Source organism: Adiantum capillus-veneris, chromosome 16 (genome assembly GCF_014529385.1).
Source record: "Adiantum capillus-veneris isolate H3 chromosome 16, ASM1452938v2, whole genome shotgun sequence".
Classification (NCBI taxonomy): Eukaryota; Viridiplantae; Streptophyta; class Polypodiopsida; order Polypodiales; family Pteridaceae; genus Adiantum; species Adiantum capillus-veneris.
Window position 1 is genome coordinate 34,708,803 of NC_140946.1, and position 12,783 is coordinate 34,721,585.

At 43.9% G+C, this 12,783-nt stretch overlaps 1 protein-coding gene across 1 annotated transcript in view; it reads right to left on the reverse strand.

Moving 5' to 3' along the window:
• Window positions 1-5,693: 5,693 nt before the first annotated feature.
• The window catches only part of LOC147438844 (histone-lysine N-methyltransferase family member SUVH9-like), a 42,805-nt gene continuing 35,715 nt past the window's right edge, over window positions 5,694-12,783 (reverse strand). Inside the window, exon 2 of the mRNA XM_086484809.1 lies at window positions 5,694-6,186. The gene's annotated coding sequence lies outside the window, so the exon portion shown is untranslated. The remainder of the gene's footprint in view (window positions 6,187-12,783) is intronic.

Below are 12,783 nucleotides of genomic sequence, written 5' to 3' on the forward strand. Positions count from 1 at the left end.
TGTTCTCTCTCTCCCCTCTTCTCACTCTCCACACACGCACCACATTTGCGCACTCACAATGGATTCATAGTATCCTCTATCTCGAAGGTCTTGCAAATGCTGGACAACAAACTCAACCCAATTGAACTGCATGGGTGAACCGCTTGTAATTGCCTCCAGACTGAGTTCTTTTACAAACCCCTTTGTTGCAATTGCAGAGTTGATCTCCATGTTGGTTGGGGCCTTCTGATACACCATGTAGTGCAGCTGCATTACCTAGTCATACATATCGCTATGTATGCAACTGCATTTAAGACGATATCAATTGCGATTCTTCGACTCTCTGAATACACTGAACCACTCCACATCAATGATTTCGGCCCACTTCACGAGTTTGGGGTCGGTACCATCCATCAAGATGCCATGAACAACATTGAAATCTTTTGCTATAATACAAAATTTCTCCAACATTGGGATGTTGAGCTTGGGAGCTTTCCATCAGCAAAGTATTTATGCACTTTATATAGTTCATGATGGAGGCACACACACTTGAAAGGCATCATTGTCCTTATGCTTAGAAGATATTCTATTGGCACATGCTAACTAGCACAAAAAGCATGACACGTTAACGTGCTTCCACCTATATGAGATGTATTGTTTTGGCCCTCTTTTCTTATTTTCTTATGATCAAGTCGGCTATAGTTTCTAGATTTATATGTCTACATTGTCTTCTTAGAGGCTATAGATGCAATATCATTTGCTATTGCATGTCAGGTCACAATTATCCACATACTTTTGAGCATCATAACAACATGCACTAAAGATGTAAGCTCCTTTTCAAACATGTAAATGTGGAGTTTCTTATTCCCTAGGCTATGGTCACACGAAGCTTAGTTATCATTTATTTGAATTGATAACTAAGCCTCATTCTTGGTCACGCGTAAAGAAGAGCATTAAATGAATAACTATGCCTACCCTTTGTAACTACGTCAAATTTGGCATAGTTGTGAAGTTCAAGGCATATTTGGGAGGTTGAATGAATAACTAAGCCTTTCATGACCATGCAAGAGGCTTAGTTATTCATCTAATGCTCTGTCTGGGCATAGTTGGCATAGTTGTCTAATTGATAACTAAACCTCGCATGACCATAGCCTTAGTCCTTCCAAAAAAATTGAGATTGTTCTTAACAAGGCATTTCATTGTTGGGGCATCTAGCCATATAAGTCATGATGCTATGAATGCATTGCGTGCTAGAAACCTAGTGTGTTATGTTTGATGCTCGGACGAGAGCATAGTCACACAAGGCATAGTTATCATTTACTTTTGCTAATAATTATGCCTCTGGCATGGTCACGCGAGAAAATTTAAAGTCCTCAGTAGAACTATACTTGGGCTTATTTTGGCATAGTTTCACGAAGCTAGGGGGCAAATAAGCTTTAAAATTGGCCGCACGGAGAAATATCTTTAATGTCTGGAAGTTGCAAGCAAAGACGTGATGCCTTCAAAAGGCTCTGTGTCGTGCTCACCCTAGGTTCCAGCACACTCGCTCACCGGCTACCCATCTCATCACCGTCCATGCATCACGCAGTAACGTCCACTTGTCTGTTGATTTTGCAAATAACCCTGCACATGACAATGCTGAAAATGCCCGCCACCTAATAATTTAATGAGGGGCCTTAGTTTTGCATAGTTCTCTCTTACGGATAACTATGCTCGTGTGACCACCATCTTACAACAGATGACCCAAGGCCCCTATTTACCTATATAAATAGGGGGTTGGAAGAGAGGAGTGTTAGGACGAGTAGACCTTTGCCATCTCCGTGGTATCAAAGAAAGGGTGGGAAAGAAGCGTCACGCTCACGTAAAGTAGAATCGATGTGTTGTCTAGAGTGTTTAAATGATGGTTTTTATACTTGGGACTTAGGCTATGGTCACGCGAGGCTTAGTTCGCTGTAACAAGCTTGCGATTTTTTGACAACATGCAACTTTCAACCAACGTAGTTTTCAAACTATGCCTAAAAAGGTATAGTTATCATACTATGCTGTGTGTGTGCGCGCGCGCGTGCTCGTGCTGCTCCCCATTGCGTTTTTCATTGTCGTACATGCCTTCGTCAAGTCGGTCAAGGCTTACATATAACTAAGCCTCGCATGACCATGCCCTTAATGGGTCCCCTAAAATTACCCTAAGGTCACCCTAAGGGTCCCTTCTTGTGCATACAAGCTCGAGGTGAGCTTTGGCTATTGAGCAAAGCATCGAGGCAAGTTTGGATCGCAAGGACCTGGAGAAGTTGAAAGAGGAATTATTTTTGCTGCACAAAAATTGCATCTTACTTTGTTGGATATCCAACCTATTGGATTTTTGGATTTCGCATTAAGGTTAAATGCTGGGGTATTGGCAATATGGTTTTGCAAAATTGCACATTAACTTGTTTGCATTATTGGGAATAAAAATGATGTTTGCCACACGTATGATTCCCAATAATGGAAAGGCTAATTTTATTCCCAATCATACGTGTAACGTGTGGCAACTTTCGACACATGCATAATCTCTTTCTTTTGATCATAAAAACCCACAAGCTGCACAAAGCAGACATGTTCCACGCTGCTTGAAACCCTACCTCGGTAAACATTGAATTAACAAATCAAGTTGTTGTCCTTCTGAAGTGCTAGGTTTTCTATCATCTCAACCCCTCTTGCTTCCGTCTTTGCATTCATCGTCACCTTCATTACCAGCATATCCATTATGTCTATGCTTGCATCATCATGCTCTTTGTGAGCCCTTTGATCACCATCCCTATGACTACGATCCCTTATACGTTCATTCTCCATGTTCATTGTCTCTTTGTCTTTGCATACCTTTTGTCATGTCAATCAGGACTACCACAATCTTCATCAAGGTCGATCATGTACTCTATTGGGATCTGCATCATCTCCTCCTCTACAACTTTTACCCTCGCGTCAACCATCACGTTCAATTTTGCTATCATGTCCACCACCACCTCTACTTTTGTGTTGTTCCTCTCCTTTCAAATGAGCCTCATGTTCCTCCTACATATTTTTGATTCTCCCTCTCTCATCAGGGAGAGAGGTCTGGGAAAGTCTGAATTTGAATGCTTACTTTTGTGCTTCTTATAGAAGGCTGAATCTGAATGCTTGCTTTTGTGTCTCTTGTTGTAAGAAACGTCTGAAGTAAGACGTAGAAAGCTCGATGCCATTCTCTTTTCGAGGCTTTAGAGAGGTTTCCAACTTCAGTCTCCTTGGCGAGGATGAACTCTATTGTGCAACCCCTAAGCGGATGCGATGCTGGGTGGCTTTTTTTCGTTGTTACATAATTTCACAGACAGATGGGGCTAAGATCGCATCGCAAAAAAACTTTGGGCACGATCCACGACACTAATTAACACCTCCTTTTTTGGAAGGGATCTACAGTCTGCGATTGTTGGTGATCGTGGACCGTCCAATCCATTTGGAGAAAAAATTATGGATTGGGTGGAGTTTAACCTCATAAACTCCCTGCCACGGAGCAAATGTCTTGCCACTACAATAGTGCACGCGTTTTGTTATGCAAGGAAAAAAGTAGCATTATATTAAGTAGTTTTGACACACCCACGTTCCTAGTTCACACCCCCCACCAAAATGCTATGCACATACCTTGGAGAGTTCACACCTGGTTCACATGCAACATCATAAGAAGTTCATGCTTGCCCGAGTTTACACTTAGTTTACATCAAGTTCACATTCAAGATCGACGGTTGTGATCTTCACCAACATGCTTTACCGATGTTCAACCAAAGATACATACCCCTCTAAAATTGAGGTGTAAGTTGGTGATAGGGGGCTGCGATGGCATCTAGGCAACATGTGCGAAAACAACGAAATCTCACGTGCAAAAGAAATGGGTTCCATAAGCAAAATGATCGTGGACTAATTCAAGGATGCAAGCGCCACATGGACTTGAACACGTGCTCACCCAATAAGAACTCGAATTTGAGCTAGCAAACCATCCAACGAGACGATGTACAACTCGTGCTCTTACATATTTTCTTTTCAGCCTTGTCCGTCTTTGGAATGTGTGTGATTTAGTTCAAACGCTCCAAACCAAGAGTGTAACCTACTAAGATCTTGTTCAAGGGGCTGTTCCAGTATTGGCCCCCGTACCCTAGGCTTACCATGATAACGACTCTCTCTCTCTCTCCCCCAAGACTAACCAGAGCTTACACAGCATTAGGGAGACCGGAGAGGATGTGTTCGTATGTTCAATTTCAGGAACCTTGAACAAAGCTTTGGCTTTTTGACACTTTAGTAGCTTCAGCTATGCTATATGGAGTTCAAATATGGGGACCTTCGGTGATTCACCGAGGCGAATCTAGTAGCACTAATGGATGGAGATGTATGGAGAGGCCTCTAGTCTCTATGATTTCTCGGATGATTCGGGCTAACGCCTCAGTGCCACATGACATTACTCGAGCCGAGCTAGCTGCTCCTCCCCTCGTGGTCGAGGCACTTACCAGGTCAGTATCCTTTATGCATAGTTTATGGGACTACCCCATAGATAGATATGCTCCCCATAGCATGTTGGTATAGGCAGATGACATCATGGTTTCAGTAACATGAGTTCAACGTGGACAGATTGCCCCCGTTCCAATACTCCTTGGATGCACCCTCCCTATCTATCACACAGATAGAGATCACTAGACTCATACGTCAGGATCTGATTCAGCTAGATACAAGGAGCACATTGATACAGCCAATACAGGAGTTGGGCATGAAGATGGCTTTCTATAGAGAGCATCTTCTCCAACTCACGGAGGACGAGGCCTAGATACATGGATTCACACTTCTCATGGGATACGGTGTGCTATTGGCCAGATACGCACATCCTCGCATCAGCTTCAGATCGAGACAGTTAGATTTCGAGGAGTACCAATAGAGACCAGGATATGCCATTTATGTCATTGAGCCAGAGATAGAGCTGCACTACATGTCACTGCCGGATGTACTATGAGATCCGTGGCCACTTTCACCGTTTGTTCAGAGAGGGTTTTGGACCACTTTCTAGAGTCATGAGATACCCAAACCAGAGATGCCTAGGCCTGTTTTTACTGGAGTTGCATAGACACAGGGGGACATAAAGGGAGAGCCTATCTCAGAGGCAAATCACAAATTTCTTTACACCTACACACAGTGAGCAGCCAAAGGAGTGCTCACCACAGCAAAGCTCAGCTTCAGATCACACCCACACCAGAGGGACGTCGATCGATCGGGCGATTGAGCTAGGGAGATCCAGACGCCCATGACCATGAGGGGCTTCACAATATCGGAGGAAGCTGCAACAGAGGCTCCGGATCCCCCTGGCTCGACATGCGAGGCGCCCAGTCAGAGTATTGACTATAAAGGATATTGACGAGATTTGCCACCGATCGAAGAGAGATTTCCTCCGACCCCCCCCCCCCCCCCCCCCCCCTTTCCCCTGATCCGCCTACCTCTACTAGCTTTGTACCACCTTTATATCACTGATTGTATCAGCCCACCCATTGTACCTTGTTGAAACAAAGAGAATCTCAGAGCAATGACCCTTGCAGCCCCAAAACAAAGTTCCAAGGAAATATTGACTTTGTCGATCTCCATAGCATCAACCTCCATCCTGCACAAAAGGATATTAATACAAACAATCCAATTTGAGACAATCATTTGATCTTATGGCACCAACAAAATCATCTGAACAAGCCTTACTAGAGAGCTATAGAGCCCACAGCTTCTGTTTCTGACAAGCTTCAACTCCTATAAAGATTTTACAAAGGAGAACTCTGTGACCCGAGTGAACCACATCACAGAGTGCTTGGGTTATACAAAATAGATGCACAAAATTTTAAGAATGGCACCCTCAGGTTGAGAATGTACACTGTATCATCTCAATCAAAATGGGCATATGTATATGCTTGTGTAGAGAAATACAATAAGACTCTCTTTAGTGTTTTCTCCATCTGGTTCTTACAAGCCGCAATCTACTGGTAAGCTGTACAACAGAGACATTTGAGAATGCAGGTTCTTGCCTGCAATTATAAAAAGGGAAGTATCAATGGTCAGCAATCTCATAAATAGATTGATAGTGGCCTAGCGAAAGGGGTGGAGTGATTCTCCACAAAATGGAAACGTCCCCCCTTTTCCGTTGAAATGGAAGGCAATCAATTGTGTTGCTATTCCCACCTGATGCCAAGAGCCAAATAAGGTCAGTGATCCTAAATATACATACCATCATAAGATCAGAAAAGTCTGAAATTACTAACTAAAACGGGACTCAAACAACAGACAAAGGTCTGCAATCATCCTCAATCTGACAATAGAAAAATACCCCAATTTACAAATAGCATCGAAAGATGAAACCCTCTGGCGAGTATCAATCCCATTGCTACTTCCTATCAAAAGAATTTGAAATGCTACTTATACAGCTTCAGGATCCTTCATGTAGTTGGTAGTAAAAGATGTAACTAGATACTAGTGCAACAAGGATCCAAGAGTCAATCTACACCACAACTACGCATTCATTACAAACTTGAGAGTTATAAAATCCAAATTTTAGTTGCGTCACAGCATCATGCTGCCTGCAGCTGAAGATCTAAATTACTAGAACTATACACTCACACAACATCCTAGGAGCGTCATTCAACTCCATGGTACCAGCTCTCACGGAGGCAACTATCACAGCCACGAAGATGGGACTAGCCCGCTGACCATTTAGGACTAGAGACAATTCATCCTTCAGAATCCGGATGGACTTGAAAGTTTCAGCAAGATCACACCCAACTAACAGGAAACAACATCGTCCAGCACAGAAAGATTGAGGAGATCCTATGGTGATTACAGTCACGGATATGCCAGTCCCCACCCCCCCCTCCCCTCCCCTCTTCAAGAGCTCAATTTTTTAGATGGTTTAAGTACATACACATGAATGAATTCAGGATAAGCCCAGATCCACCTTTAAAATCAAGTGCACAAGACAGTATAACCAGTAGCTCCAGAGAGAGAGAGAGAGAGAGAGAGAGAGAGAGAGAGAGAGAGAGAGATCAAATGAAATAAGATATTTATTTATGTTTGCAAAAGGCCTAGAAGACCTATGAGACCATAATATTACATCATCGTCATATGATAAGATATCCAGCGACGAAAATACCATAGACTAAGGTAGAAAAGCTAAAATGTGAAGACATGCTGGTCTATCTGCCAAAATCTGATCTCCTCAGTGGATTGACCCTGTAAATACCCTCACATGAACTCTCTCATGTGCCGTTGCATCAAAGAGTTAAATCTCCTCTGTAAAGAACCTCGTAGGAGCCACTCTATGCCTCTCAACATTTTTATTAACGTCTTCTAGAAGAGGAAGTCAGCCTACGAGACAAAACAGTGTACGTATATGTGTTCTTTGGGTATTCAGAAATGCTGGAAATAAACATGCTACTGTCACGTGCACATCTAACCCTATGTGTACATGGACAAGCTACTTCATGACATGGGTTCAGTTCAGTTTAGTTAGCCTAGCTTAGGAAGTGTTCTGGCACCTTTGTGAGTCTGTTCGCAGACAGTGCATGTCCAAGCACTTAGAGTAGATGCATATCCTCTGGTTGCACACAGCATGATCATTAGATTACCATAAGAACCCATCAGGAGCATTTATACAGTACACAGATCTAATTTCCCTATTTTAGCCATTTTTCACTTACTATTTATAAGTGACTTTGTTGGGAAACTGAAACCGGCCCGTGGGGCGGTAGGCGTTGGCTTTCACCCGAAATTCTTTACTTCATACACACGCACAGAGCACTTTGCAAAGAGAACCAGCGACGGGAGTTAACACTTGAATACACACACGGCTCGGAAGCTAGAATGCTCCGAGCAGACGCCGACAACCTGTAGGCCCCAAAATTGGCGCCCCTTTCGGTATTTCTTTATTCTTTAGGAGGGTAAATTACAAGGTAAGGTCCTGGGAATCCTTCACGTGTATCCACCTAGATACCCTTTGATTTGGCCAAATTTCGGCAACATAACAGCCCCAAAACTTGCGCGAAACCAATTCCCCTGCTGGAACTCGCTTGCACTGTCATATACCCTCTGATTCCTGTCCAAAAACAGTAAATTCAGCACGCTGTATTTACTGGTTTTTCCCCTGTTTTCAGCCCCAAACAGTCCCCTAACTGTCCTTTGCCAGTGGGGCACGATTCCCAATGATCCTGGCGTCCGTACGGCTGAAAAACAGTGAATTTACAGCGCATACACAGCGCTGATTTTGCACCTATACGGTGAGGTTATGACCCTCACCAATGCCTGCTTTGGAGTAGCAGTTAGCTACCCCTGTTCCTGCTCAAGGAGGCTCTTGCCTCAGCACAAAAGCATGAACCCACACAATTGTACATCAGTCAAATGAGTAGCCCTCTTGTGGGGCATCACATAACTGCACGTAGGGGAGAAAGAGAGCAGTGTGTAGTGTGTAGTGTGCAGGGCATCACTCCTAGCACCACACTGTACATGAGAGGGAAAGGAAGCACTCCATAGCTCTTAACCTGTGACAGACTGCAAATGAGGCCTCTCCCAGCATAAAAATCAGCGCCCATTTTTCTGCAAGAGGAAAGTTCACCAAAATGTGACACTTGGCGCATTTTCAAGCATTTTCCCGTTTCGGGTTCGCCGCTTAAAAATATCCCAACCGACGCGTCAGTTGACTTCGCGGCAGAGTTATAAAGTGTTCCCCTAGTCATACCGGAGGTAATGACGCAAACACATTTCACGGCCCAAATTAGCAGTTCCCTAAATTTTAGGAGATGCTTCCGTTGGGCTCCCACTAATCTTCTGACCATCTATCCTCATTGGGACCTCATCCAAAAATGCAATGTGGCCCAACTGTCGGATACTTTTTGTTGGTAGTCCCACCTTGACTTTACGCCTTAATTGAGTTCACTTCCTAGTATCCACCAACTTGCTAAGTGCGACGGGGGGACCTATATGATCTTGCTCTGAGCCTAGACATCCTCTTACCATACGAATTCCAGTGCCGACCACTTCCTGTCTGCGGGTGAATCTACCGTTCACATTGGCCATACAATGTCCGACCGTTTGCTACTTCAAAAAGAGGGTCTCAAAACAAATAAAATAAACCCCATTGGAAAGAAACCAACAACCAAGGTTAGCAGTTGCCACATCTCTGTGACATGATTAATAACTGCCACGTCCTCGTGACATACCCCCCTCTTGAAATCGCAAACGTCCTCGATTGCATACCATAAATACACGCCACTGATGATCTTGTGCTATTAACACTCTTTTATCATCGCATGTATCCGCAAGAAAGGTCGTAACATACATAGATACAAATGACTTAATGAGGCCTTCATACTTTTTCCATTTCCATCTATGGCACTGAATTCATATGTACATTTGATGTACTAGCTCTATCATTACCCCTCCTTTGCACACGTTAGGTTGGGGCATAAGTAGGCTGTAACCCAAAGGCTTCAAGGTAAAGCTGCAATACATTTGGTGACTCTGACAGTTCATGCTCTTCCATCCACTTTGCATCCATAGGTGGATAGTTCTTGAACTTCACCAAATAACGTCTTGCAACTTGTCCTTTAACTTTTCTGTCCTTATGTGCCAAAACTTGCTCAGGTACTAGGATCTCATCAAGTTCCTCAACTTCTGGTTGATCCTCAACTGGCATATCTTCTGGCACATCACCCACGAAGGGTCTTAGAAGACTCACGTGAAACGCATTATGAATCTTCCACGCATCAGGCAATTTCAGCCTGTAAGCCACATCGCTGATCTTGTCAAGCACTTGAAAAGGCCCATAGTATCGCATGCCGAGCTTAGGAAACAGCCGTTCCTTGCCCTTCATCTTCTTTAACCTTGCCTTTTCGAACCTTAGCAGAACCCAATCACCAGGTGATAACAACAATTCACGACGGTGACGATCAGCAGCCTTTTTCTGCTTTGCCTGAGTCTTCTCCAAGGCAACTTTAATTTTCTTATACATCTCATCCATGTTCTCAACATATCGATCTGCCTCAAAGATCTTGTCCTTTGTATGCAAAATGGGAGGAACCTTTTTGCCGCCTTCAACAATTTCAAAAGGTGCTTTGCCAGTAGACGAATGCACCGTATTATTGTACGCATACTCAAGCATAGGCAAATACTGTTCCCACTTGCCCTTATTATCTGACACATAGCATTTCAACAGATCTAAGACAGTAGAATTAGCCTCTTCTGACTGTCCATCAGTTTGTGGATGAAACGAAGACGAAAACTTGAGCGTAGTGCCCATGTTCTCAAACAATCCTCTCCAAAACAAACTGGTCATGCGAGGATCACGATCACTGATAATCGATTGTGGCATACCATGGTACTTAAACACATTGTACATGAACAAGCGTGCCATCTGATCAAATTTTATCTTCTTCCTGACAGGGATAAAATGGGCCTGCTTGCTGAACCTGCAGATAATGGTCCATATACCATCATTCCCTGTTGGTGTCCTTGGAAGATCAAAGATAAAGTCCATAGCAATGCTTTCCCATGGCTTATCCGGAATCGGCAGTGGTTGTAACAACCCTGGTGCCTTTTGCCTGTCAAACTTGACCTTTTGGCAAACTATGCATGCTCGCACAAAGGCATCCACATCTCTCCTCAAGGTAGGCCAATAGAAGAACGTCTCTACCGCTTTAACTGTTGCATCAATGCCACGATGCCCGGCATACGGTGGGACATGACTCTCTTCCATGACCTTATGTCGCAGTGGCCTAGTGACACAAAGTCTGCCATACATCATCATAAAACCATCTCTGAGGAGGTAGTGCTCGTGATGTTGCCCCTCTTGTAACTGTTCAAAGATCCTTGCAAAATCTTCATCAGCAGTATACTGTTCCTTCATGTCATCTAACTCATGATGATAAGGGATTGACACAGCTGAAATTTGTGGCTTTCTTGATAACGCATCAGCCACAACATTCTTCTTGCCTTCCACATGCATAATCTGGAAGTGGAACATGGAAAGAATGTTTGCCCATCGCATATGCTTTTTGGATAACTTTGACTGTGTCAAGAAGTATCGCAAGGTCTGATGATCTGTTTGGACAACAAAATCAGCACCTAAGAGGTAGTGCTTCCAGCTAGAAAGCGCATGAATCACGGCCAAGAGCTCTTTCTCATAGACTTGCATAGTCCTCTTTGGCCCTTGCAAAATTCGGCTTTCATAGGCTACTACCCGTCCATCTTGCATTAGCACTGCTCCGATGCTACTGCCACACGCGTCACACTGGACCACAAATGACTTCCTGAGATCTGGCAGAACAATAACTGGATCTGAAGTCAACTTTTCCTTTAAGAGACTAAAAGCTGAAATCTCTTTTTGGGTCCATCTGAAAGTGACCTCTTTCTTTTGCAATGCGTGAAGAGGCGATGCTATCTCTGCAAAATTTCTGATAAACCTTCTATAGTAGGAACACAATCCCAAGAAGCTTCTGACATCATGCACAGTCTTCAAGTCTGGCCATGTCTTGATAGCTTCGACCTTTGCGGGATCCATTCTAACACCATCCTTTGAGACTATGTGACCCAGAAAGTGGATCTCTTCAAGGAAGAATTCACTTTTCTTAGGATTGACAAGTAACCTGTGACTGCGCAGCTCTTCGAACACAATGGTCAAGTGACGCCTATGCTCCTCTTCATTCTTCGAATACACTATCATGTCATCGAAGAATGTTCCAACAAACTGTTGATGCGAGCGGAAAATCCGGTCCATCATTCTGTTGAACGTGGCAGGAGCATTTGTTAGCCCAAACGGCATCACTAGAAACTCATAAAGACCAAATGTCGTTCTAAACACAGTCTTGTGCACATCCTCTGGGCTTATACGAATCTGATGGTACCCACTCTTCAGGTCTATCCTGCTGAAAATTGCAGCACCCTCTAAACGATCGAGAATATCATCAATGCGAGGAATAGGAAACCTATTCTTGATGGTATTCTTATTCAACGCACGGTAATCAATACACATGCGCCATGAGCCGTCCTTCTTCTGCACTAGGAGCACTGGGGAGCAAAAGGGTGAAGAACTAGGCTGAATCAGCCCCTTCTCTAATAACTCCTCAACCTGGCCCATAATCTCTTTCTGCTGCGCCGCACTAACCCTGTAGGGAGGTCTATTTGGTGGGCTACACCCTGGCACCAAATCTATCCGATGGTCCTTAGGTCTCTCTGGCGGCAATTGCGACGGTAATGAATCAGAAAAACCGTCACTAAACTTTTGCAAAAATGCTGACCTTTCTTTATCTAGCACAGATAAATTTGACTGATCACTATCTGAGACATCACGTGCAAAAATCAAGTACACAGAAAGATGATTCTTTATCACAGAAGTGATAGCAGAAGCAAATACAATAGGGACTGACTCTCCTTTAAGCTTTACATCCAAGATGTGAGTTTTGCCCCTATGCTGTACAGTGATCTTTTTGTTGTAGGCATCCAAGACTCCATGCACTCGGAACATCCACGGGATCCCCAACAAAGCGTCACAACCTTCCAGCGGCATGATGTAAAACTCTTCAGTGTCCACATACGACTGAATATGCAGACGCAGTTTTCCAATGATGGGAGTAACACACTCTGAGTGGCCAGGACATGCCAACCCTGCCTCTGCTGTGTATCCCATCTCTTCAGCTCTGATGCCAAGCTTCATAGCTAACTCTGGTGAGATAAAGTTGGCTTTGGCACCTGGATCAAAGAAGATGAGTGCCGTCTGATCCCTAACTTTACCCC